Below are 27,692 nucleotides of genomic sequence, written 5' to 3' on the forward strand. Positions count from 1 at the left end.
TGTCATAGTTTTTCTAATTTTATGGGATCATCTACATCAACTTTCATATCTGACTTGGAGGGAAGTGATGGAAATTTAGCAAATGTGTAGTTCATACTCAGTTCCTTAGGAGACACTTGATAAGGAAACAGCCATATACTTCTCTGATCTCCAGAGTTATTAAAAAATAAAATAACAATGAAACTTCAAAGTGGGCACACCATGTTACTTTTCATTGTCCAGAGAGAAAATGAAATTCTAGGCATAAATTCAATTCATCTACTGTCTAAAATGTAACTTTTGGGATCTCCATTATAAAACCAATAAAATAGTAAAACAGGGAAGCAAACTTGATCAATACAGTGAAGATAAAAGAGTGACATCAAAGCAAATGGTGGACCACAGGCTTTCTAAGATACTGTCCACAGCAAAGGAAGAAAAACAAGGGCAGATGGTTTCAGTACTAACTTTGTCAGATTTCTGAAAATTGACTAAAGACATATTGCAATCCAGGAAGTACTGATTAAAAATACAAAAATAAAAGACTGAATCTTAATAAGAATGAGGAACTTTATGGTCTTTGCTTTATTTATGTTCTTCAAAGTCCTGCAATGCCACAAAAACCACACAAAGCGATGACTCTAAATTCCGCAAACACTCAAGAAAATAACTCAGTTGGAATTCTTGTAATACTCCACTGATGAAGGTTTGTTCAATTGCGTCTCTCTGCCTCCTTCATAGACCAGCAAGATCTGTCTGTGCCTAACTTGATATAGAACTTCTTTTTTTAGGAACGTGTATGAAAATCATTTGTTAGTCACACCTGAGAAGGTACATACAGCTTTGGAAAACAGTGGGCTAAAAATGAAATGAACAAACAAATGAAAATCTTAAATAAATTCTGGAGAATTTATCAGATATATTCCCAAAATAAGCATAAAAGATTTTGTAAAACTGTCTGTGCTCCCAATCACCATGACAACTACATGCATGGAAAAAGCTGTGCCTCTCTCTGCCCTGCTTTGCATTGTGTTTGAGATTTTGAAGAGTGTCTGAGGAGTCCACCTATGTTTCATCTGAGGCTCAGTAAGAGTTATTTGAAGGCAACGATAAACTTTTAACCTTCCTGATTGAATATTAAAGATATTCCTCAGTATGTACATAGAGTCATTTGGCCAAACAAGAAACACAGTGGTTCATCATTCTAAGGAATTCTGTCTGATCATCATTTGAGTACCAATCCGAATGATATAGATATGTACATTGATAACCACCATCAATAGCTTACCCTATTTAGTTTTTTTGAATTGCAATCTGTTACCTTGATTAACATATCTAGTCCATTGGCATGCTTATTTTAGTTTTTGTTGTTATTTTGTACAAATATTAGGTATTTCTTGTATACTATTATTTCTACTTTACTAATCCCTTACATTTCCATAAATATCTAAAACTGCTTTGTTACTTGTTGCCACCAGCGGCCACATACGAACTGGAATACCTGGAAGAGAATTCTGAGGTTAACGGGAAGGGGGCAAAAGAGAAATGTGTCAAGAGGACAGTTGCCCATAGAGACCGACTTTACTATCATTAAGTCAATATTCATAATCTTAGGAAAAACCACCCTGCCCCCCAAATGGCCGAGAGTTCATTAGATCTTCTTCTCGGCGGGTTGTCTGCTTTCAGTCAGTTTTCTGTTGGTCTCCGGGTGGAGCTGCGCTGAGGTGAAATCAGCTGTATTGTTCTCAAGGAACTAGGGCCGGAGATAATGCCAGGGAAGGATGGAGGCTGTAGGCCAGGAATGCTGCAGCTTGAATAGGCCGAAGATAACGCCTGGGGAAGGGTGGGGGTTGCCAGCCAGGAGGGTCACAGCTAAATGCTGTGGGGGGAAGGGACAGTTATTGTTTCCAAGAATCTACCTTTATTCTTATTCGGATTATATTTACTGAGTACTTCATGAGAATCAAAGTCATTCATTAGATTTTGTTAACTACAGTTACAGTTTAGTTAATCTTTATTCTAATCTTATGTCATCATGGTTCTGTAAGTTTTGACATAGATCATGCACATTCTCCAAGCATCAATAGATCATGTCTCTTTGGTCCTATCATAAATATTATTCATGAATGATCTCTGACAATATAAAAGTATAAACTTTTATATGCTGATATGGTATCTTCTACTATTTTTAGCTCAATCAGTATTAGAAATTTTTCATAAATTCCTTGAGATTCTTCCATGTACAGATTAATGATATCTATAGTCTGACACTTAACTTCTGCTTTCTAGCCTCTTACTTTAAATTGGCTAGATCTTCTCATACAGTGTGTTCCTGCTACGTGTATGACTTGTAAAATAAAGGCTACTGATTCTCTGACACAAGAGGAAAAAAAAAACATACTAAAAATTTCTTGGTGAGTCTAATTCACACAGTTGCTTGCAAAGTTGCCATCATGGTTCATTTGTAGTTTGTGTGTTTAACTTTATTGATGCTTTGTGAATATCATACATGTACGCCCAACCTCATACATCTCCCTGTCCTTTCAAATTTTCACTCCACACTTGGAGCCTTCTATCCCTGCCTGCCACAGGTGTTGATGAAGGCATCATGAAGGCATCTCTCCCGTGCCCATTCCACCACCTGGTGGGTCCAGCTCTCCTATGCTCATACCCTTGTGTCGGCTCGCCTGTGCACTCTGCCTGGAAAGTAAGCTCTGCTGTGCTGCTCAGGCCAGTTGCTTTGTTTTTTGTTTGTTTGTTTGTTTGTTTGTTTGTTTGCTGCTTATGTTGGTCTCTTTGTTTTCCATTTCTTTTCTTTCTTTCTTTCTTTCTTTCTTTCTTTCTTTCTTTCTTTCTTTCCTTCTTTCTTTCATTCATTCATTCTTTCTTTCTTCTCGCTCTCTCTCTCTCTCTCTCTCTCTCTCTCTCTCATTCTTTCTACTTTTATTAAATTTACATCTGGATTATTGCTGCATTCCTCACTGTCCCACCTCCAAGCCATGACCTATGACACCCACCTCCCCCTTTTACCATCCCCCTGCCACTTCTCCACAGAGAGAGTGGAGTTCTATCCTGGGAATTTCCCTACCCTGGCACATCAAGTCTTGACAGGACTAGGAACGTCCTCTGCCACTGAACCCAAACAAGACTGACTAGTTAGGGGAACCAGATATACAGACAGCCCACAGCTTTAAAAACAACCCCTGCTCCAGTTGTTGGGGAACCTACATTAAGACTGATCTGTACATCGGCTACATATTTGTGGGGGGCCTAGTTCCAGGCTATGTATGGTCTTTCATTGGTGGTCCAGACTCAGAGCCACCAAGGATCCAAGTTAGTTAACTAGCTGTTGTTACAGTAGAGTCGCTATTACCTTAATCAATCCTTAGACCAATTCTTCCATAAGACTCCCTGAGTTCAAATGTTTAGTTCTGGGTCTCTACATCTGTTTCAGTAAATTACTGGGTGGAGCCTCTCAGAGAAGAGTTATGTTATACTCCTGTCTAAGCACAGCAGAGTTTCATTAATATAGTGTGCTAGTGGGGAGGGGGCCAATATCCAAAATGTATAAAGAGCTCAAGAATGTAGGAACTAATAATCCAAATAACCCAATTAAAAAAACAGGCTACAGAGCTAAACAGAGAATTCTCAACAGAGGAATCTCAAATGCCAAGAAGAGGCATTTGATGACTCTTAGTCATCAGTTGCTTGTTTTGAAGATCAGCTTTTCTTGGAGTTTAAATTGCCTGTTGTTTTGACACAGCTAAAGTTTGGGGTTTTCCTTGATGCCACTGAGAGGACACAGAAGAGAAGAAAAAACTGAAGAAATAAATTTATAGATCTTCTACAAGTGTTCAACCCTTCAGATACTAAGACAGAGATGCTTTCCTCAGGTTATAGATGGGCATGCTTTGGTTAGCACCAAGGCTTCTCTTTAACCTCAGATCAAAATTTGAGAGAAATAAATTCGAAAACAAAAACATTAGGGAACAACAACTAAGCCAAGCAAACCAAACCTTGGGAAATTCTCTGTGCCTTCTTAAAATTACAATGTCTTTCCTAAGTCAAACAACTTCATAATTCTTCAGTAGATAAATTTTATATTTAGTTCAAAATGTTATTCAGATTAGTATTAGCATGAGCAAGATAAAGTAAACTTGTTTTACTAAGCACAAGAAAATCCTATATTTATGTAGAAAAGTACATATAAACCCAGAAGACAAAATAAGAAAATCTTATGGAAATTCTTTAACAGAATAAAGAGAAAACATTATCCATTTCCTTATTTGGAGCTAGTGTGATTTGGACAGAAAATTAGAAAATGGCACTAGGAAAAAGATTTGACTTCTACCCAATTTATGAACTGTGGTGTTTTTTATGAACATGTAACTCATAAGATTGCATATTTTAGTCATTAAACTGAAGAACTACTTTTTGACTGGAAAACATTATTAATAAATTGTCATGAATAAGAACACAGCACAAGTCATAAAAGTAATATAGTACTTTAATTAATTGAAGTATGAATTTGAAAGATTTCAATGCCAATACATTAAATATTCTTTTTCATTGTAATTCCTTGTACTGTCTTATTTTATGTGTCAACTTGGCACAAGCTGGAGTTATAACAGAGAAAGGAGTTTCAGTTGAGAAAATGCCTCCATGAGATCCAGCTATAAGACATTTTCTCAATTAGTGATCAAGGGGTGAGGACCTAGACCCTTGTGGGTGGTGCCATCCCTGGGCTGGTGGTCTTGGGTTCTATATGAAAACAAGCTGAACAAGCAAGCCAGTAAGAAACATCCCTCCATGACCTCTGCATCAGCTCCTGCTTCCTGACATGCTTGAGTTCCAGTCCTGACCTCCTTTGTTGATAAATAGCAATTTTTAAGTCTAAGCTGAATAAACCCTCTCCCCCCAACTTGCTTCTTGGTCATGATGTTTAGTCCAGGAATAGAAACCCTGACTAAGACACTCCTCCAAAACCCACAAATCATAATTTCTATTTCAAGAGTGTTAAGGCAATATTCATGATTTCATTGTTTCTCTTCTGCTCTCCCAATTTTCTGGCTCTTGCAGCCTCTGCTTTCTAATCCATACATTTTCCTGAGCCTTGGCAATAGAGTACAGGGGTAATACAGATGTCCCTTTATAGCTGAGCACTAACTGATACATGCTAGACCTTTTGGTCCTGGACTCACTGGTTTTATATGAGGTTGACACAAGCTAGACTAATCAGAGAGAAAGGAGCATCAGTTGAGGAAATGCCTCCATGAGATCCAGCTGTAAGGCTGTTTCTCAAGTAGTGAACAGTGAGGAAGGACTCAGCCGATTGTGTGTGGTGTCAAACCTGGACTGGAGGTCCTGGTTTCTATAAGACAGCAGGCTGAACAAGACATGGGAAGAAAGCCTGTAAGTAGCACTCTCCATGGCCTCTGCATCAGTTCCTGACTCCAGCTTCCTCCTATGCTTGAGTTCCTAAGTTCCTTTGGTGATAAACAGTGATGAGAAAAGGCTAAGAAGCACCGTTTCTTCTCAATTTGCTTTTTGGTCATGGTATGTCATCGCAGCAATGGTAACTCTAAGGCAGATCAGTTGTGAATTTCTCTATGAGCCACTATCCAGTGCACAAAGACACTTCTCTGATGAGGTCAGAGAGCTGCAGTAGACCATGGAAAGAGAGGTAATCACATAGAGAAGAGTGTGATATCATAGCACTTATTGGAATGATAGTAAACTCATTGCTGGGGATGTGAGGCCCTCCAGCATGGGTTCTTGACTGGGTTTACATTACCAGGGATGTATTTCCTCCTGTGGAGTGTGGAGTTAGATACACTCAGAAAGCTGTGCTTACTCCATGTATTCATGACACTGTCACACCCATGCCTACAGCCTGTCATACATGTCTTTCTTACAGTTTATGATGTTCACAGCTGAGAGAGACTATTGATGACCTTCACCCCAGCAGTCTATACAACACGATCTTGACCTAGGGAAGCTAGCAAATGGGGAGGAAGTGTGTGTTTGTGTTTGTGTGTGTGTGTGTGTGTATGTGTGTGTGTGTGTGTGTGTGTGTGTTTGTTCATTTGGTTGTGTATGTGTTTATGCAAATGTATGAATTACTTATTGAATCCATTTTGATTTAATAATATATACATTTGTCCAGGGCTGGCCACTTGACATTGGACATTCCATGTGGGATCTCTCCATGGAAGCCACCAACTTCCCATTTTAGCAGCCACTGATCAGCTGTAGCTCTTTAGCTAGAGGTGGAAACATGTAGAATTTCTTTTGCCAATATGGACATGTCAAATGTCATGAGGTACTTGTTCAGAAAATTATATCATTGGAAGTTCATTGTTACATTTTCTCTATCTTGTCTAAAAGTCACTATCTAGCAGATGCTTTCCTGGACCTTGGCTCATACAATATTTCTTCCCCATCCTCTATGGTTTTCACTGTGCCTTAAATTTATGAGTTCTGTTGTAGAGATAATAGTGGTTAGGCGTGGAAGTCCACATTTCTTTATTCTCTCATTTTCACCAGTAGTCTTTCTATCCATTTGATCTGTTCTAAAACCAGCAGTTTTCATCTATTACAAAGTGAAGGTTTTCTTTTGTGCACCTGTGCATATAAGGACAAGTAAATACAAACACAATTGTTATTGGCTTAGGAAATGAAAGTATTACAAAATAGGTTTCTTCACCAATAATCCAACTCAAGCCTATTCAAGGATATGAAGTCAGGTTTATTGAGAGACAGCTCTGATCTCTAGGGTAGAGGTCATTGGAGACATATACCCAGACTAAAGTAAGGGAGGGTCTTGTACAAGGGGTGATGATTTGTGAACGAGGAGCTGGGATCATGCCTATATGTGGTAAAAAAATGTTAAGCCCTTGGGCAGGCACTCAAGGGTGGGTTTTGAAAAATTCAGAGACAGGGAAAGATGAGGTTGGTAGAAGACAGGCTTTCCTATCTTGTGCAGGAGAATAGCAGGGTCCCCACTGAAGTGTATATTCTTTTGTGTTTATGACCTCCCCAGCTATGGGAAGTTTGTTAGGTGAACAAAACACAATGGGAATTTTCTTCTCTCAAGAGGATCTTAGAGAAGATCAAATACAATTAAACAGTTCCTAATTATCCCCAATATAAAAGTGCTATTATTATTGTAATTGTGGACATATTGTTAGTATTTCCATTGTGATTCATAGGTGTTCCAGCTAGGTGTGTATACAGATGATTACTCCACTTCCTAGGCAGGCTGCATAGCAATGTTTTCAAACATCTTTAAGGTTAGTTATCCATCATTCACACTCCTGTTCCTACAGGCCCATCTCTCTCCCCACCAAAGCCTCACTCCCTAATTCTTTCTCACTCACATTGCCTTCGGTTTACTACCTACCATACTTGCTTAAGATCTTCCTGCCCCCTCCAGTGACCCCTTTTCTAGCTCACTGAATTCTACAGGAGTTCCAAGTTAAACACAAAACCTTTAGTATTATTCACTAAGATGGTTTCATTGATAGTTCTCTTCATTTCACTGTTGTTTTCAGGAACGTAGAGTAGATTCAGACAGAGGGCCAATTGACAGTCACTGCACACAAATTCTATGTGGTTTTGTCTCAAGTTGTGATCTTTCCCTTCTCTTCTGCATGATCACCTCACTTTCAATTCTGTCTAATCAGTATGAATATAAGTTCACCAATAATCATTTTTCTTGCTCTACTTCACAGCCACACCACCAGTGTTGGATAAATCGATGTGTGGATAACTCTGGGGGCATAAATGTGATGGGAAGTTAGAAGTTAAATAGTAATTTAATTTTCATTGCACAGCCCATAGCTATTTTGGATCTTACATAGTGTATGTGTTCCCCTGTAATGTACTATATGTTTCAAATAGCTGGAAGTACTTTTAAAGTGTTTACTCTAAAACAGTAATGATGTTTAAGTTCAACATCTTTAACTTAACTTGAAGACTATTCAGTACATATGCATTAAAATATCATTTAAAGTCCCATAAGTGGATGCAATTTTGTGACCTAATAAATATATTCAAATACTGAATTTCAACTAAAATATTTGAATTTGAACCAGTAAATATTTAGAAACCATTAAAAATCTAGGAAATAAAGGAAAAGAGAAAAATATCCAGATTAATTGAATAAGTGTGATTATGTGAGTATGGAAAAATTCAACAAAGGATAAAGCAATACTGAATAACTTTAAAAGTAGTAGCTCTCTAAAGTTGAAATGATATGGGGGTCATCTTGTAAATAAGAATGTTTTCTGCAGCCTCCCCTCTCACTTCCTCTTCCTCTCCTCATCCTTTCTGCATTCTCCTCCCCCTCCCTTTCCCTTCCTACTCTCTTTGTAAATAAAAGTATATGCAAGTGAAGAGAAAGAATTTCTTCTTCCTGGAATTTAGAGTTCTAATGAACTTACTAAATAGCTGTTGCCAAAACAGGGAGGAGAGTGGGTGGGTGGGGGATCACCATCATAGAAGCAGGGGGAGGGAGGATGGAATAGGGGTTTTCCGGAGGGAAAACCAGGAAAGGGGATAACATTTGAAATCTAAATATATAAAATATTCAATTAAAAAAATGAGTGTTGCCAAGGAGCATCCTTGGCTTGGAGAGTGTTTCTAGGAGCAGCAAAACAAATGACTAGAAGTGAAACTGTGCTCCAAGCTGATGATCTATATTCTGCTTGAGACAGCTTTCCACATTGCTTTCTCTATGTTCAGCTCTCTGGAAATCTCCAGATATCTGGATAGCTTATAAATCATAAGTTCAGTCTTTTATTTTTATTTTACGTAACAATCCAGTTATTGACTCCACATTTCCTTTTGATTATCCTATGACTCAGCATCCCTTAACCCTCCGCCCCTTAGTTCTTGGGAGATAGCAAGCACACATTTTCTTTTGTCTTTTTTAAGTTGTGAAATTTTTTAATCTAATTACCTTCTCTCAGACTTTTAATGTGATATTTTATGAATTTAAACACTACCATATGTTTAAAATGTTCCACATTTTAGGATTAGTGGCAATGAGATGGGAAATACTTGACTTTTATGGGAACTTTCAACTACACTGATGACTTTTCAAGTAACGACAGACCTGCCTTGCTGCATACCTAATCCTTAATGCATTTGTCTGCTTGCTACTCAGTCACTAAATTTTATTAACATGTAAACTATTATGCCCCCAAATAAAGACCAAATGTAAAATTGGGCAGTGTTTTTTTTTTCCTTTTTTTTAATTCGATATAATTTATTTACATTTCAAATGATTTCCCCATTTCTAGCCCCCCCACTCCCCGATAGTCCTGTAAGCCCCCTTCTCTTTCCCTGTCCTCCCTCCTACCCCTTCCCACTTCCCCGTTCTGGTTTTGCCGAATACTGTTTCACTGAGTCTTTCCAGAACCAGGGGCCACTCCTCCTTTCTTCTTGTATCTCATTTGATGTGTGGATTATGTTTTGGGTATTCCAGTTCTCTAGGTTAATAACCACTTATTAGTGAGTGCATACCATGATTCACCTTTTGAGTCTGGGTTACCTCACTTAGTATGATGTTCTCTAGCTCCATCCATTTGCCTAAGAATTTCATGAATTCATTGTTTCTAATGGCTGAATAGTACTCCATTGTGTAGATATACCACATTTTTTGCATCCACTCTTCTGTTGAGGGATACCTGGGTTCTTTCCAGCATCTGGCAATTATAAATAGGGCTGCTATGAACACAGTAGAGCATGTATCCTTATTACATGATGGGGAATCCTCTGGATATATGCCCAGGAGTGGTATAGCAGGATCTTCTGGAAGTGAGGTGCCCAGTTTTCGGAGGAACCGCCAGACTGATTTCCAGAGTGGTTGTACCAATTTGCAACCCCACCAGCAATGGAGGAGTGTTCCTCTTTCTCCACACCCTCTCCAACACCTGCTGTCTCCTGAATTTTTAATCTTAGCCATTATGACTGGTGTAAGATGAAATCTTAGGGTTGTTTTGATTTGCATTTCCCTAATGACTAATGAAGTTGAGCATTTTTTAAGATGCTTTTCTGCCATCCGAAGTTCTTCAGGTGAGAATTCTTTGTTTAACTCTGTACCCCAATTTTTAATAGGGTTGTTCGGTTTTCTGGAGTCTAACTTCTTGAGTTCTTTATATATATTGGATATTAGCCCTCTATCTGATGTAGGATTGGTGAAGATCTTTTCCCAATTTGTTGGTTGCCAATCTGTGCTCTTGATGGTGTCCTTTGCCTTACAGAAACTCTGTAACCTTATGAGGTCCCATTTGTCAATTCTTGCTCTTAGAGCATACGCTATTGTTGTTCTGTTCAGAAACTTTCTCCCTGTACCGATGTCCTCAAGGGTCTTCCCCAGTTTCTTTTCTATTAGCTTCAGAGTGTCTGGCTTTATGTGGAGGTCCTTGATCCATTTGGATTTAAGCTTAGTACAAGGAGACAAGGATGGATCAATTCGCATTCTTCTGCATGCTGACCTCCAGTTGAACCAGCACCATTTGTTGAAAAGGCTATCTTTTTTCCATTGGATGTTTTCAGCCTCTTTGTCGAGGATCAAGTGGCCATAGGTGTGTGGGTTCATTTCTGGATCTTCAATCCTGTTCCATTGATCCTCCTGCCTGTCACTGTACCAATACCATGCAGTTTTTAACACTATTGCTCTGTAGTATTGCTTGAGGTCAGGGATACTGATTCCCCCAGATTTTCTTTTGTTGCTGAGAATAGTTTTAGCTATCCTGGGTTTTTTGTTGTTCCAGATGAATTTGATAATTGCTCTTTCTAACTCTGTGAAGAATTGAGTTGGGATTTTGATGGGTATTGCATTGAATCTGTATAGTGCTTTAGGCAAAATGGCCATTTTAACTATATTGATTCTACCGATCCATGAGCATGGGAGGTTTTCCCATTTTTTGAGGTCTTCTTCCATTTCCTTCTTCAGAGTCTTGAAGTTCTTGTCATACAGATCTTTCACATGTTTGGTAAGAGTCACCCCAAGATACTTTATACTGTTTGTGGCTATTGTGAAGGGGGTCATTTCCCTAATTTCTTTCTCAGCCTGCTTATCCTTTGAGTATAGGAAGGCCACTGATTTGCTGGAGTTGATTTTATAACCTGCCACTTTGCTGAAGTTGTTTATCAGCTGTAGGAGCTCTCTAGTGGAGTTCTTTGGGTCACTTAGGTAGACGATCATGTCGTCTGCAAATAATGATAGTTTGACTTCTTCCTTTCCAATTTGTATCCCTTTGACCTCCTTATGTTGTCGAATTGCCCGAGCTAGTACCTCAAGTACAATATTGAAAAGATAAGGAGAAAGGGGGCAGCCTTGTCTGGTCCCTGATTTCAGTGGGATTGCTTCAAGTTTCTCTCCATGTAGTTTGATGCTGGCTACCGGTTTGCTGTATATTGCTTTTACTATGTTTAGGTATGGGCCTTGAATTCCTGTTCTCTCCAAGACTTTAAGCATGAAGGGATGCTGAATTTTGTCAAATGCTTTTTCAGCATCCAATGAAATGACCATGTGGTTTTGTTCTTTGAGTTTGTTTATGTAGTGGATTGTATTGATGGATTTCTGTATATTGAACCAACCCTGCATTCCCGGGATAAAGCCTACTTGATCATGGTGGATGATCGTTTTGATGTGTTCTTGGATTCGGTTGGCAAGAATTTTATTGAGTATTTTTGCATCGATGTTCATAAGGGAAATTGGTCTGAAGTTCTCTTTCTTTGTTGGATCTTTGTGTGACTTTGGTATCAGCGTAATTGTGGCTTCGTAGAAGGAATTGGGTAGTGTTCCTTCTGTTTCTATTTTGTGGAATAGTTTGAAGAGTATTGGTGTTAACTCTTCTTTGAAGGTCTGGTAGAATTCTGCACTGAAGCCATCTGGGCCTGTGCTTTTTTTAGTTGGAAGACTTTCTATGACTCCTTTTATTTCTTTAGGCATTATGGGACTGTTTAGATGGTCTAGTTGGTCCTGATTTAATTTTGGTATTTGGTATCTGTCAAGGAAATTGTCCATTTCCTCCAGATTCTCCAGTTGTGTTGAGTACAGGCTCTTGTAGTAGTATCTGATGATTTTTTGGATTTCCTCAGTTTCCATTGTTATATCTCCCTTTTCATTTCTAAGTTTGTTAATTTGGATACTTTCTCTGTGTCCTTTGGTCAGTCTGGCTAAGGGTTTATCTATCTTGTTGATTTTCTCAAAGAACCAGCTCCTGGTTTTGTTGAATTTTTGTATGGTTCTCTTTGTTTCTACTTGATTGATTTCGGCCCTGAGTTTGATGATTTCCTGTTGGGCAGTGTTTTATTTTCCTTTACAATTTAATAAATACTTTTTGATGACTGCACTTGTGGTAAGGCTGTTTGGTAGTTTACAAAGATCCCAGAAATAGTGTTTTCCTGACAGTGTCTTTGGTATTGAGTGAAATGACTTGTATGACATCACTGTCAAACCAACAAGACCACATTTATGCACCCTCCATTTTCAGGATTGTTGGTAACTTGAGCATACTTTCCCCAAATCACCTTGCCTCCTTGTGTCACAAGGCCTGACTTACTGTCATTCACTCATGCTGTCTGTGGATTATCATGGAGTCATTAATGTTAACAGGAAGGGAATTCCTTAAAGGAGGAATGTAAAATATGTACATTATTATACAAAAAATCTTCTGTCTACAACAGCAGCTATTAACTCTTGTCGAGACTTATGCCTGCTAGCCCTGTACCAGGAGTAGGAACCATGTCATTCTGTCCCTACCGAGGTCGTGCCAGTTGAAAAAAAATGTATTCATGTAAACTTCTGCTTCCTTTGATACTTTTTTTTTTTTTTTGGTTTTTTCGAGACAGGGTTTCTCTGTAGATCAGGCTGGCCTCAAACTCAGAAATCCTCCTGTTTCTGCCTCCCACACACTGGGGTTAAAGGCCTGTTCCACCACAGCCCCCCTTTGATACTCTTATCTTAGCTATCATTACTCCTATTCTTACTATAAACATACTGCAATGATTATTTACAGTTTTCAGTATAGTTGGATTAATAAGGTATGGGAGATTAATGAAGTATACTTCAGAACTGTCTGTTCTTCAGAACTTCCCTTTGATTAAATGTCACAAGGAAGAAAAATATTAATGCAAACATTATTAAATCATATTTTTGTTCCTACAGGATATATATGTTGAGTATGTTCATCTTCATCTTGATCTGTGGTAGCTTCTCATCACATATTTCTCTATGGTCAACACTCACAAGCAGTTATTAAATTAATACACTTTCCAACATAAGTAATGCTTTCTGTTGTTATGTTATTCGTATACTCAAGAAAAATTGACAAATGACAAGTAAACTGTGCTTCATAGTAAAGAATACCTATACATATTCAAGACACAGAATGAATATTATTGCTTTAAGCTTTCTGATATATACTGAGATGCATATGGAATACTGAACAAATACTTCATGCTGGTTTCTCTTATATATTTTTTCAAAAGTTGGAAGTCTAGTCTCTTTTCCTGCTTCCTACTTATCCAGATGCAGAAGTCTCAGCTACCTCACCAGCATCCTTGTCTGCCTTTCTGCTGGCATGCTTCCCATGGAGATAATGGACTAAAGCTATGGACTATAAACCAGCCCCAGTTAAATACTTTCTTTTGAGAAAGAAAGAAAGAGAGAGAGAGAGAGAGGGAGAGAGAGAGAGAGAGAGAGAGAGAGAGAGAGAGAGAGAGAGAGAGGAAGGAAGGAAGGAAGGAAGGAAGGAAGGAAGGAAGGAAGGAAGGAAAGAAGGAAGGAAAGAAGGAAGGAAGGAAGAAGGCAGACATGGGGAAAGAGAAAAGTCAAGAAAAGAAAAGAAAAACAAAAAGAAAAGAAAAGAAGAGGAGAGGAGGGGAGGGGAGGGGAGGGGAGGGGAGGGAAAGGGAAAGGGAAAGGTAAGGAAGGAAAGGGAAGGGAAGGGAAAGGAAGGGAAGGGAAGGGAAGGGAAAGGAAAGGAAAGAAAGGGAAGGGAAGGGAAAGCAAGGGAAAGGAAAGGAAATTGTTAATTGGTGGCACGGATGTCCATTACATAGAAATAGTTCAATGCATTTTATACTGTCTCAGTTATTATTACTGATGTTTGAGTATGCCAGAAAGCCTACTAGATTTGGCTACCTTTTCTAAGGTTAAAAAAAAGAAACAAAACAAAACAAAACTTTATTTTAGTTTCTGGAAGAGCAGTAAAGAATTCTGCCTACTAATTTTTAATGATTATGTTTACTGACATTTTAGAAAACATGAAAGTCTTCTGTAAATATTTCCTATGTTATTTGAAATGTATTAAATCTTTATCCTTTCTGTTTGCTGAGAGTGGGTAGATCCATGACATATGTATCACAGGTCCAAACTTCCTCATAATGACTTTAGTGTAATTTTTTTCTCTACACACAATTATGAAGTAACATTTCTCTAGAAAATAGTAAAACTTTCTCATTTGAATTATATCCTAAGATTTTGGAATTCTAAGAGTCAGGGAATAGGTGTGTATATTATACTCTAACCACACATTTTGCACTATTTGCTGTGGGAAAAATAATCAAAGCATATAATCAGTAGGCTCATGGAAATTAAATAAGAAGCAATAATCTTTGCGGGGGAAATACTTGGGCTCTGTCTTGGCATTGATCCTTCACTCTATGAACACTGTATAAACTAGTCAATTAGAGACATGGGTGAAATATTTCTGGATTAACATTTTCTGGTTTATAAATAGATATTTTTAAAAAGCAAGTGTTTTAAAATTATATATATAATTATATATATATAATTTTATATATATAATTATATTAAATATATATATTTAATATAAAAATATATATAATTATAATATATATAATATATATAATATATAATATATATTATATATAAAATATATATAATATATATTATATATATAATAATCAAACTTCTGATATATATATATATATCAGAAGTTTGATTATTATTCTTAACTACTGAAGATTAAAATTGCTTCATTAAATACCATTTATTTAAATTGGGCATTTAAATAAAAATTATTAAAATTTAGAAATTGTAATTACAACTTTTCTTCCAAACCCTTTATTATGCTTCCTCACTTCCTTTCAAATGGATGGATTTTTGTTTTATTATTACATATTATTTCATAAGTATAAAATATAAGCTATTGAGCATATTTAGTGTGGCTTATGTGGATATAACTTTAGGACTGACTACTTTATTTTAGATAACCATTTAGAAGGTTTGTCCCTGAAAGTTATTAATTCTCTATCACTTAGCAGTCATTACTTGTATATAGTACTTGGTCTAGAAATTGATTCTGTAAGATTTTTCCCTTTTCATGTTAGCAAGTTTATTGATATTGTCATTATTCAGACCATGTTTCAACAGTGTAGTATCAAGGTATAAGGAGTATAGTTTCTCTGGTATTTTTAGGAGGCAGAATATCATAGCAAAATTTCTCAAATTTGATTCTTGCAATCTTTTTTAATATATTTTATACAATGTATCAATATATTCTGATTAGTTATCCCTCCTTCTCCTTCTTCATCTCACAGAATTTTCCTGACTTCACACACCTGTGAAGTTTCATCTCTCTCTCTCTCTTTCTCCCCCCACCTTCTCTCTCTCTCTCTCTCTCTCTCTCTCTCTCTCTCTCTCTCTCTCTCTCTCTCCCCCTAAGTAACAAATACAACAAACAGGCAGACAAACAAAAAACAAACAAACATACTGTCTTAGTCAGGGTTTCTATTCCTGCACAAACATCATGACCAAGAAGCAAGTTGAGGAGGAAAGGGTTTATTGAGCTTAAACTTCCACACAGCTGTTCATCACCAAAGGAAGTCAGAACTGGAACTCAAGCAGTTCAGGAAGCAGGAGCTGATGCAGAAGCCATGGGGGGGGATGTTATTTACTGGCTTGCTTCCCCTGGCTTGCTCAGCCTGCTCTCTTATAGAACCCAAGAATGCCAACCCAGAGATGGTACCACCCACATGGGGCCCTATACTCTTGATCACTAATTGAGAAAATGCCCCACAACTGGATGTCAGGGAAGCACTTGCCCAACTGAAACTCCTTTTTCTGTGATAACTCCAGTCTGTGTCAAGTTGACACACAAAGCCAGGCAGTGCACATAGCAAGAGAAAATGAAAAAAAAAAAAAAAAAAAAACAAGAAACATACATACAACACTTATAAAAACACAAAATAAGAAAGCAAATTGTACAAAGTAAAGGCTGTTAAGACTAAATAGTGAAAAAATAAATTAAAATAAGCAAGAATCAATAAGACAAGAAGTTTACAAAAAAGTACAATATGCTACTTTTTTTGTATTGACCCACTATTGCCTGTTACCTACTCGACCTATGATTAATATTCAAAATGAGACTCCATTAGGAAAAAAACTAATGTTTTCTTTGCAGGTAGGTGACTATTGAGGACAGATACTTGTTTAGCAGTGTGATCCTTAGTCTACTTCTGCCTGTCAGCACTGAGACCCTCACTGCTTGAAGCTGTGGAAGCTTTGATTCTGCTGCCACAGTCTGTGAGATTTTATATGTATAGCAGTTCTGTTGTGTCTAGAAAGCAGTATTTTTACTCTTACAATCTTTCTGCTTCCTATTTGTCACATCTCTCTGAGTCTTGAGAGGAGGAATTTGATGAAGGTATCTTATTTAGGATTGACTGTTTGCAAGTCTGTCACTCTGCACATTGTTTAGTCATAGATTTCCATGTTAATTCATCATTCAGTACAAGAGGAATCTTTTCTGATGATAGCTAACTGAAGTACAGATTTGGGGGCATAACAAAATGTTACTAGGAATTATTTTATTGGTACAAGCCCTTAGCAGAATAGGAGCATTTGGTTCCATAAGACAATGACCTTTATTTCTAGTCACAGGTTCTTGGCCAACTAAGCAGCAGTTGGACAGCTATTGAAAGATGTGTTCAATCCCATTTAGTGAACTTTATATAAAATAACAGAGCAGTTGGTTACACCCATATTCATGCCTCTATTTCATTATTGTAGATTAAAGATAGGTCACCATTCTAGATGAGAGAATTTGTAGCTGGGTTAATGGTAATCTTTTGTCTCTAGTAGCATGGCAGAGTACTTTCTAGTACAATCTTCTACTCAGTCATGGAGAAGATTCTACTTAGGAACTAACTCTACATTTTCATGTTAAGTTATATAAATTATGTGTCTGTATGAGTGTGTGTGTTTGTGTGTGTGTGTGTGTGTGTGTATGTGTGTGTGTGTGTGTGTGTGTGTGTGTGTGTGTATGTTTGTGTTGTTTTCAGCTATTAGGTTTCACCATAAGTTTGTGGAGAGCAACCGATTACCATGACAAAAGCATGGGGTATTTTGGGGTTTCCGTGGTGCCCTGTACAGAGAATCTCGTATGTACTGTGCAAGCATTACCTGTCAATAAAAAGCTGATGGCTTATTAGCTGAGGCATGAAATAGAAGGGGAGACATCTGGCAGAGAAAGAGAATTCTGGGAGTGAGTCAAATGCAAGATTTTGCCTTGGACTCAAAGGAGGAAACAAATGAACCTGAAGAGACATAAGTAGCCATGTAGCAGACATAGAATAGAATAAGCAGTTTTTATAAGTTATGAGCTAGTCAGAAATCAACCAAAGATTATGGACTAGGCATTTTGTCATAATTAAGTCTCCATGTTATTATTCTGGCAACAAAGAGGCTGTGTAGAAAAGCTCATGCACATTGTCCCTCTGGCCTATGATTTAACTAGATGCAACTTTTCCCTGGCACTGGAGGTTTTATTTGGTGGCAAAAAATTTCTATGGGGATACTGTGACGCTATTATTGAGTGACTCCATTTAGCTTTCTTTCGCATATGTGTATTTTAGGAAGCTCCTACTGTAGTAGGTTGCCATAGGATTCCCCCCAAGTGGCACTTAGTTGTCCTCCCCCATTTTTCCTCCCTCACCCAATTCCTCCATTTAACCTTTCCACAAACTTAAAGAACACATAGGAAGCATGAGCCCTTTCAACAACAAGCTGCAGTGTATACGTGACTGACTGTATAATTAATGTACGATAAAACTGACCTACCATGCATTTACTTTTTCTTTAAGCAGTGTTACTGGCATTAGTATTCTACACCTTAAAGCCTCTACCTCTGCTGCGATGTCTCATGGGCATCATTTAAAACAACACAACCAAAATTTGCAAATCTCCTTCTGTTTATCCCTATAACAGCTAAAGTATCCCACATCTGTTCTCTTTCTTTGCTTCATTAATAAAGATGTGCAAAATAGAAATTATCTTCTCTCCCTCAGTAGCAAAGAAAAGCAAGAGGCTTGGGTGAACTAAACAATGTGGGCAAAATGAAATATTTTCCATCAACTCTGTGACCAAATGATTAAAACCATTATAACCACATGTATTTTAGTGGTACATCATTTAATTACAGATGAAAGAGTTCTTTTTTCCTCAATTTTTCAATAAAAGAGAATATTTCCCTTATGTCAGATTCAAAGCTCTTCTATACCTGTTTTTTACACGAGTCAAAAATTGTCATAATTGATTATGCCATTCAGTTTTAAACAGTAATCATTTGTCACCAAAAAAAAAATCACTAACATAGCTTCTACATAAATGATCTCATGTTATCTCAAATGCTATAGAGTATGGTGCAAACAAAATAATGATGTAAATACCAATGAAGAATGGCTTTAGTTAATGACAACTTAAATAGTATAGAGTAAGCATATTCTATGTTTCAGGTATTGTATCAATGAATAAGGAGAAAACCAATAAAAAATAAGCTCTTTGGAATTTAATTATTTTGAACTCATTTGAGTTAAATTATTTTGAACAATAAAATTATTTCTTCATAACTTAGAACCTGTTAAGCAATGCTATGCACTTGAAAGGTTGATTTTATCTCTGTATAAAGCCCAGCAGAGAAGACCCTAAAACTAAAAACTTTAATGATAATTTTCCCTGAGATGCATTCCTAGAAGGTACATTTGTTTCTAGAAGTCTGCCAATTTCTAAGACATTACATTTTCATACATATAGTTCCAGTAAGGATGCAATTTGGTTCAATTTTCCTTGAGGAACATTTGACAACATCTATGCTATCTCTACCACCTCTTGCAATAATCTATCATTCTTTATGTATGTCAGTTTTGCGATTCAGGTGCTGGGATCTAGGTCAACCTCAGTTTGACAGAAAGTCATTTTAAAATTTTTTGTCAAACCAATAAATGCATATAGATAGATGGTCAATGAAACAGACTTTTGTTTCATTTCATGACTATTCATTGCAAGCTTATATCACAATTGCACCGATTGTGTCAACGGTATGAAATTAGTAGGGACTCTGTCAAGACAAAGATTAGATTAGGCATTTTGTGTTCTCAATTTCTGAACAAATGGTCATCAAAAATCACCTTCTGTTAATAGAATAACAGCCAAAGAAATAGGACAAACAGAACACAGAATCCACTGTCACTATTATTGAAAGGTATTTTATTAATCCCCTAAGAGAGGTGATTTGTTCTATTTTTAATACAGGAAAACAATGTTTTGAAATAGCTATCTTCCAATTTATGCAGTCAAAATCCTTACTATATAAAATTGCAAATCCCTGTAATGATAAGGAGAGCAAGAATAGTGGTGAACACATTACGAGTTATCCTTAAAATTCATACACCCAGATTACTGAAATCTAAAATAAAAATTTAAGGATGGGCTGGAGGACAGCTCACTTAATAAAGTGCTTTCAGTGCAAGTATAGAAACCCAAGTCTAATTTCCAAGCCCCCTGTAAAAAGCTGAGCACATTAGTGCACATCTGTAATGTGATTAGCAAAGTCTCAAAAAATAACAACAAAAGCAAACAAAAACAAAAAAACCAAGCAACAACAAAAGTATACCCAGAATATTTGTTTTTGTTTGTATTTTAGCTGAAAAACAAAATGATCTGTGGATTCTTGACACATGATAATCTAAATTCAAACCCTTCGTTCCAAGGCTTTAAAACTAAAGCCATCTGTTGGTCATTAGCCTTTTCACAACTGACATATAAGTACATCTCCATTATCCAGTCAATAGCCATGTAATCTCATTTTGAGCTGGCTGCACAGCCTACTACTCTGGACACAGACTTGGTAACTATTCACATTAAGCTGAATTTAATTTGCATGATGCAAATTTTCAAAAATATAAGTGAAAAAATGTCTAAATTTCAACCTTAATTCTCAGCACATTAAGTCAATTAAATTGAAGTGTAAACTTGTATGATATTTACTAGCAACATTTGTGACAAGATAACTGGAGAAGAAAGAATATACAAACCTTTATTTGGGTTCACAGTTTAGATAGTGAAGTCGGGGGGAAAAAGTCCGTATAGTGCTTTAGTTGTAAACAAAGATCAACTGATAACTCTCTAAGATTATCCCCAAATTATCTATATCCGCAGTTCACACCACTGCGTTCCCTAAACGTCTCATGACCACCTCAAGCATCACCATCTTCCAAGACCTAACCAACCATACAAATACATGGGGCCGCATATGACAGTTACCATATAACATTATCTTAGTGTTAAATGTTTTCTGAGTGTGTGTGCATGTATGTGTGCGTGTGTGTGTGTGTGTGTGTGTGTGTGTGTGTGTGTGTGTGTATGTCTGTGTTGTAGAGTATACTCATATTTATTATTAAGGCATGTGCAGGTTTAAAAAATCATATAATGTAAAAGACAAAGGAGAAAGTTGAAATAAAACATCTTATCAGAAACAACAAAATATTATACCATTGCTATACTCCTTTCAAAATTTACTGAAAACCTTTTTTAATGTAATAAAATTGGGGTAAATGTTTTAGGAAGAATGAAGTGCAACTTATTTTCATATGTTGATATAGACATGAAACAATTTATCTACAAGATTAATGAGCAGTATTAGATTAATAAAACAGATTTTCAAATTTAACTAATATATAAAAATAGTTATAATTAGTATGCAAGGCTATATACCTATAAGGAAAGAAATGAATGCTAATTTTAGAAATGAATTCTTATTAATATTATCAATAAAAATTATACACGCATAGCTTAACAAGTTAAGTACTTATATTCTAAATATACATGGCACAAACTATTAATTTCAGTACATAGGAAGAGAGACAGGCAAGATCTCTTTGCATTTAAGGTCAGCTTGGTCTGTAAAGAGAGAAAGGGAGAGGGAGAGGAAGAAAGGGAGGAAAGGAGGGAAGAAGGGAAGGATGGAGAGAGAGAGAGAGAGAGAGAGAGAGAGAGAGAGAGAGAGAGAGAGAGAAACAAAATTAAATTGAAAGGCAAACTAGACTATTTGTAGTTTAAATATTGCATTATAAAGCACTATTCAAAATAAAAAATTCTGACACATTTCTGAGGCAAATAACAAAAGACAGGGATAGCACAGACCCATTTATTAACTATACAGCTAAAAATCATACAAAATGGAAGCAGTGAACAATAGAAAATTAATATTTATCTCAGCATACAAGTAGAACTATAAGTTTATTTAATTAAAAATAACTGTCAAAAACTATTTGCAGAAAAGGTAGGATGTATGTTTGCTGTTTCGAGTGGTCATGGTGAATAGTAGTCCAGGAACAGGCCAGGAAGCAACTGCCATAACCTAGAGACTGCCGAAAATCCCATGAATAAGCACATTGTCCAACCAGTTAAAGGTAAGCAAATGGAAATCAAGTTTTGGCTACAAATGAAAGCTTATTAAAACCATGCAAAGTTAAAAAAAATGGGCTTATCTCACTTTTTATAACAGTGAGATCCATGAAATAAAAACATTAATTATTTCAATATTTAGTTCTAGAACTATATATAGTTCTGGAACACACTCATAAAATTTACTAACATATACCATAAGCACAAAAGTCCATTATAAAACTATAAGTTGCCTATATGTAAAAATTGTGAGTCAAAAGTGATGTATTATTTGATGTAAGATAAGTATCATGGAAGAAATAAGTGACAAGATAGATCTAAAATATGAAAATTATGTGATGAATGAATGATGCAAAAGATGAGAAGAAAATTTACTCAAAAAATTTCTAAAATATACAGAGAATCCTTAAATCCAGAAATAAGAAACTGAAAAAATACACTAAAAATTAGCATAAAACCTCTCTGTACATTACTTCAAGTTAACAAACAATATGTTAGACCAAGGGAATGCAACTTAAAACAGAAAAAGGTCATACTTCATACCTATTACAATGGTAAAAGCCCAGTATATGATTAAAATCAAATGCTATTCAAGATTTGCAAGTGCTGGTGGGAATAAAAAAAATGCTTTGGAAAATATTTGACAGTTTTTTACAGAACTAAAGACACTTACGGTCCAATACACAACAATTCTGTTCCTTGACATTTATTCACAGAGTATGGTTGAAAACACATCCACACAATGTATCTCACATAGAGGTGATACATTTTACTCAAAATTTTCAAATCTTAGGAGCAACTAGATTGATATTCAGTGAATGGACATATAAATGACCTCTGGAAAAAAGAGCAGGTTTCATCATTAAACAGACTGAGTTATAGGCTATAAGAAGATGAAGGAACTTACATGTATACATCAAATAAAAAAGAACAATGTGAATGCTGAAGGTTTTTTATCATTTCTCCTTTGTGAAATTACAGAACGTTCAAAAAGTTGAGGAGTAAAATGGCTGCCAACTTGTTGAGGATAAAGAAGTCTGAAGAGGCAGAATCCTACATCATTTTAGGGCAGTGACACTGTATGATGCTATAGTAGAGAATACATGTCACTGTATACTTCTTCAAGCTACAGAAGACACAGTACCAGGGACAACCAATGGAAACTCTGAATGATGATTTGTCAACTTAGTTTCTTCAACTGAAACAAATATGCTTCTATCATGTGATATGTTCCTTCTTCAGAAGCTTTTGCATCTATTTAACACCATGAGCTATAGAATATATACCTGCTTCCCAATTTTTATGTAAATCTGAAACCTCTGCAAATATAGTCTGTTTAAATAAATAGAAAAGCTAAACAAAAGAAAATATTTTTAACAATCACTAACCATCTATTAGGAAATTAAAACTAAAACCATTCTTAGTCTACATCTTTAAATCTTCAGCTAAATAATGTAACATTTGTTCAATTTAAAGACAACTAAAAGTTTGTCCTAGAAAATCCCTTTATAAACACTGTATACACATGACAGTTTTAAATTTTCTCAATGTCCTAAAACCCTTAGAAATAGAATAAATCAGCTTTATTTTACTTTAGTCCAGGCCAAATACATAATCTCTTGAACATTGAATGTCTTACTGTAACATTCTTTGAATGTTGGTTGTACAAGCAGCAGCAGAGATATCTTAGAAGATTGTAGACACTTTGGTAGGTATGGTCTAGCCAGAGGAATTAGCTCACAGAGAGACCTGTGAGTTGTACCATCCCATCCATCTATCCAATATATCCCAGTCTACTACTCTGGCTCCCTTTCCTGGAAACGACAAGGTGAACTATACACCATCATTCTTGCCCTGCTACTCACTCAGCAGATATTTCTGGAACCCTGAAACAAGATAAATCCATTCTCCTTTAAATTGTTTTCACAGATATTTTACATACAGAAATCATAAAGCTAAAAAAATATATATCTAGCAGGGATTTGGAAAGCTTGATGCTTGAATCTATTTGTTTCTTGTATTCCCTAAGAATGGAACTGTCTGTGCACATTTCTCACAAAATCAAATTTGAATTTTAGGGATTTAAATGTCCTATAAATTGTAGAAGATTTTGTGGAGGAGATTATTATCATTCTAGAGTAAAAAAAAGACTATTTTTGAGAAATTAAGTATCAACTAATTGAAAATGAAACATTTGATTGCTCCTGTAACCCATGATGGTCTTCAAAAACAACTTGAGTTCAAATGAGATCATAAGTATCTGCATCTTGAAACACTATATTAATTTGGAAAGGAAACCACATAAATTGAAATAAAAAAATCTGAATTTCAGGCTTATAGAAATGAAAATTAATTGTTGATGACAAACATGTATACAAAAGATGCAAATAATTATACAAATCTTAGAACCAGATAATATGTAACCAATCTTATTTGTGTCTCATACAATTTTTGATATTTTGATTTTTTGATGATGTTACTCTTAAATACCACATAAAATAGAAATGATTAAGTTTATGGCATTACTGATAGCATGTAACTTGGTTTAATATTGAAGAATCACAAGTTACTCTGCATGGATTGTCAAAACCCCCATATTTGTTGTGTTTTGCTTGAAAATTTAACTATCAAGCGCAAATTCCGAAATAAACTATTTAAGACTGACTAAAGACTGCAGTCTTTACAAATCTTCCTAGTGTCAACAATTATCACAATGGCTTATGAAATCTGTCAAGCAAATGGAGGCATCTTATTCTAAACAGTGATTTTTTTTACTATCGACTTAATTGAATCTAATTTACAATGCTCCAACAATTTATTAATTTTTTGTATGTGGAGAAAATCACTCCACTTTTTAATTACTGAGGCATATATGTATCATTTGTGTTTATCTTTACTTTTGAGTTTAACTCTTTCTAGCATATTAAATAAATAGTGCTAATAAAACAACAAAGGCAAACAAAAATCATCTAGTATTCTAAGAAACACACACACACACACACAAACAAAATAACTATACTCTAAGTCACTGCTCTCTAATAGAAATTCACATCTGTTAGCATTCTGTCTAAGCTCCACCCCGCAGTTACCTGGCAACACCTTGTGGGCCCACCCACTCTAAAAGTTGCTGCTTGCCCCTCTCCATGCTCTCTTGGTCTCTTGGTCCTCTCTTGCTCATTCCCTGCTTCCCTTCCCCCTTCTCTCCCCATTCCCTTCCTGCTCTCTCCCCAAGGCAGAAAATACCTGGCTGTTGCCAGGTAACTGTGGGGTGGAGCTTAGACAGAATGCTAACAATATCCATTTCTGCATTGTAATAAAGCAAGCAAGCAAACAAACAAAGAACAATAGCACCCTCAGTTATGTGTGAGTCTGCAGACTAAATGATCCAGGAACCTCATGCATGCATCTTAAAGTGAACGATGTCTACCTGGCTCTCCCTGTGCAGTAGCTGTTTTTCCAGTCTTGCTCTTGCTGACCAGATAGGGCACCAGGAACGCAGGCCTGGCTACCTACGCTGTGCTTAGATTGATCTGATTACAAATGAACATGTTTCCTTGAGAGCATATCTTTTTGAAAAGTTGTGAAGGAATGTAATAAATTCGAAAAATAAAATTTCTGAGGAGGAGTAAAGATCCCTTCCCTTGCGAGCTCAGAAGGAGCTTTACTTTACCCATTTTGGGCAGTTAGGAAGGACAGAAATATAGACAACTGGGTCTGGAGCCGCCCTCAGCAGCAGAGTGAATGGGTCTTATAGGTCGTTCTACATCTGCTTCTGAATAGTGTGTGCCTAGCACATAATGTGTGCTTCACTAAGTGAATGAATGATGGAGTGAATGAGTTTATGGATGGAGTTGTTCAGACTTTTCTCCTGGGTTTACCCTCTGGATATATTTGGGACTGGAGCCCGCTCCTCTGCATAGAGATTTCAGAAGCGGCCTAATGGGAAGGGTGGACCTTGGAGGCCCACGTAGCTATAGCTGTGACCTTCACACTTGCCTGTTGAAGGGAGTTCTTCTCTTCACTGTGTGAGCATCATGAATATCCATTCAAGTATTTGGTACATCTTTCTAAACTCCAAAATCTCCTGTCTACAAATATGCCTCCTCAGACCAACAAATAATAAAGGTCTGTCTGTCTGTAGAGTTTGTGGATATTGGCTTTGCTCCCTAGGCATGCAGAGCTTTGGAAAATGGATGGACTTTTGGAGTTGGCCAGTGAGAACATGGAAAGATGGGTCTGTCTGTTGGGCCCCGGGGTGGCCGGTCTCAGTGCACATAGCCAGTGTAGACAGAAGGGAATATTATCTAAGCAGGCACATGAACAAACATAGAAATGGCTTTGCTGGTTGTTTTTCCTGGGCCAAGACTCAAACTCTGCTGAGTGCTTGGTTTCACTGAGGGGTGGAAGGGGGCAGGTCAGTCAGAACTGTGGCTAAGGGAAATGGGAAAGGGGCAGACAATTTGTGCGATCCTTCAACACCCGGAGTCAGAGTGAAGCAGTGAATGGGTGAAGCTTTGGGGAGCTGGGATAAAAGTGAAGTTCTGTCAGAACACGGACTGTGGGAGGGAGGGGAGGCTTCACAGCTGCCCCTGCAGAGGCCGCGGTGCTTCAGCTCTGGGAGGTGAGGACCACAAACAGAAATGAGTGAAGGGGGAGCTCAGAGTGAGAGCTGTGCTCTGGGCAGCTCTGGTCACCCAGTCTTGGGAAGTTCTTGGGAAACTTCTCTGGGATTTATTTAATAACAACAGCTCATGTTGAAACCTTTACCTTGTTCCTTCTCTGTCTGTTTCCAGTCTTCATTGCTATCTCACAGCTCCAGAGCCATCTTTTTAAAAGGCACTATGTGCTGGAAAGGAATACCAAGAGAAACTAGCAGGACCGGGAGATTCACAATCTGCTCAAATTCAAAATCCTGGAGAGGTGATTCCACCCATGTTGGGATGAGCACTGGCAGATACTGTGTGGTTGGAGAAGGTGAGCTCCCCAGAGACCAGCATGTCCAGCAAGGGACTAGAGGACTTGAATTCCTGATAGTCTAGCCTCCGCCTCCCAAGTGCCAGGATTACAGGTGTGGGCCATCACTGATGGCTTTGTGTATTTGGTCTAGTTACTTTTTCCACCCTTGCTACTGGTGATCAATTTCTAAAGCTCCCTTGAAAACATCTCCCTAGACTTATTTCCTGTTGATGAAATTTACTTATTTTGTGTATGTATGGGTGTGAGTGAAAGTGTGTGTGTGTGTGAGAGAGAGAGAGAGAGACAGAGACAGAGAGAGAGAGACAGAGAGAGAGAGAGAGAGACAGAGAGAGAGAGAGAGAGAGAGAGAGAGAGAGAGAGAGAGAGAGAGAGAAAGGAGTCAGACAGACAGACAGACAGAGACAGAGAGCACTCCTATACCTGCACCTGAACTTGTGTGCCTTGGTGCAAGGTATGTTTGGAGGACAGAAGACAACTTTGTGGAGTTCTCCCCTCCCACCATATGGGCTCTGGGGATCAAACATATGTCAGCAGGCTTGGTGGCAGGTACTTCCACAGGCTGAGCCTTCTTGCCAGTCCCCATGGGTTAGTTTTACATAAGCTGTCTCTATGTCTCTAGCTCCCTCTGTTATCTTGTTTGTTTGTGCAATTTCCTTAGCATCCTGGCCAGCACCTACCTTCCTGTATCTGACCTGGTTCATGGCCGTGCTCACGGTCCATCTCCTGCTTGCACAAGCAGGGCAGTTTGTAGTGAGCAGGGCTTGGGGACACTCCTCTCATTTCCTGTCCCAGGAGCTTCCCTTCCTCACGGCAGCTGCTGCAGCCATAGGCTAGATTGAGGTATCACAGAGTCATCCAATCACCAGTGCCAGACCCTCTTTCCCCAGCAGGGCTAGGAGGCCTAGAGTGATGAAATCCCACCAGTAGCTGCACTGTGCTCAGCAGGAACCTGCGATAAGGTGTCTGACAGTTAAAGGGGCAGTCTTTGAGGTTGAGAGGCTGGGAGCCC

General features: G+C 37.4%; 1 long non-coding RNA gene across 2 annotated transcripts; it reads right to left on the reverse strand.

Moving 5' to 3' along the window:
* Positions 1-1,606: 1,606 nt before the first annotated feature.
* On the reverse strand, positions 1,607-27,502 carry LOC127672356 (uncharacterized). 2 transcript variants are annotated; one of them, XR_007974975.1, is made up of 3 exons: positions 27,361-27,502; positions 26,474-26,552; positions 1,607-1,858 (listed from the first exon to the last, which is right to left on the reverse strand). It is a non-coding gene; the product is annotated as an uncharacterized LOC127672356 (long non-coding RNA). The 2 variants fall into 2 exon arrangements; XR_007974976.1 differs by lacking the exon at positions 1,607-1,858 and adding an exon at positions 21,506-21,659.
* Between the last annotated feature and the right edge of the window lie 190 nt (positions 27,503-27,692).

The sequence above is a fragment of the Apodemus sylvaticus genome, chromosome 22 (genome assembly GCF_947179515.1).
Source record: "Apodemus sylvaticus chromosome 22, mApoSyl1.1, whole genome shotgun sequence".
NCBI classification, from domain to species: domain Eukaryota; kingdom Metazoa; phylum Chordata; class Mammalia; order Rodentia; family Muridae; genus Apodemus; species Apodemus sylvaticus.